This window comes from Euprymna scolopes, chromosome 38 (genome assembly GCF_053919585.1).
Source record: "Euprymna scolopes isolate OS-2025 chromosome 38, ASM5391958v1, whole genome shotgun sequence".
Classification (NCBI taxonomy): domain Eukaryota; kingdom Metazoa; phylum Mollusca; class Cephalopoda; order Sepiida; family Sepiolidae; genus Euprymna; species Euprymna scolopes.
Window position 1 is genome coordinate 37,097,120 of NC_136519.1, and position 764 is coordinate 37,097,883.

Consider the following 764-nt stretch of genomic DNA (forward strand, 5'->3'; position numbering starts at 1 on the left):
ACACGACAAATTTAATGATAAAATTCATGAACAGTGGGTAAATATGAATAATGTAAATGTAAAACCGACATATTTATGATTACGTTTATTATCATTATATTATTACGTTTATCGCTCCGTCCGTTATCATGCTGTGCATCCCTAAAAAAGGAAAAATGGAATATTCCAAAAAAATGGTGTCGCTGTTGATGCAAAGCTAATAAAAATGATTTTCTTGTCTTGGCCTTTTGGCTAAGATAAAAGTGTAGTATCTGTTCTACAGGTGCTACATTTCAATTTCTTCTCTCTCAGTGGAAGAGAAAACCTTTACGACTAAGACAATTTTTCCCCGCGTTAAAAAACGACCCTGGTGTCTAAATCTTCCCCGTGGCTAGGCATTGTGAATAGGTACTATGTTTAATGTAACAAAGTTTTAATATTAAAAAAGTAACTGGAAAAAAGTTATTTCTGATTTAATTACAAAATCCCTGGAAATGTCACTTCTGATTAATTATAAAATGCACTGGAAAATGTCCGTTCTGATTTTTTTTTGTTTACTTGCCTCGCCACAAGGAGGGAATTTGACATGAGGTCGGTTATAAATTTAGAGGGAAAACAACTCCCCAAAAGGGACACTCTGGTCAATAACAAAAATAAAAATTGTATCAGTAATGAAGGATTTCTCCTCCATTAACCAAGACCTTAAAAGGAGTGATTTAAGTCACTGGAAAATGTAAACTGATTTTACACTCAGAAATGCATGTTGAAGCAATGTTTGCCTAAGT

At 33.4% G+C, this 764-nt stretch overlaps 1 pseudogene; it reads left to right on the forward strand.

Moving 5' to 3' along the window:
- The first annotated feature begins 210 nt into the window (after nt 1-210).
- Nucleotides 211-326, forward strand: LOC145263458 (U2 spliceosomal RNA; annotated as a pseudogene).
- The last annotated feature ends 438 nt before the right edge of the window (nt 327-764 follow it).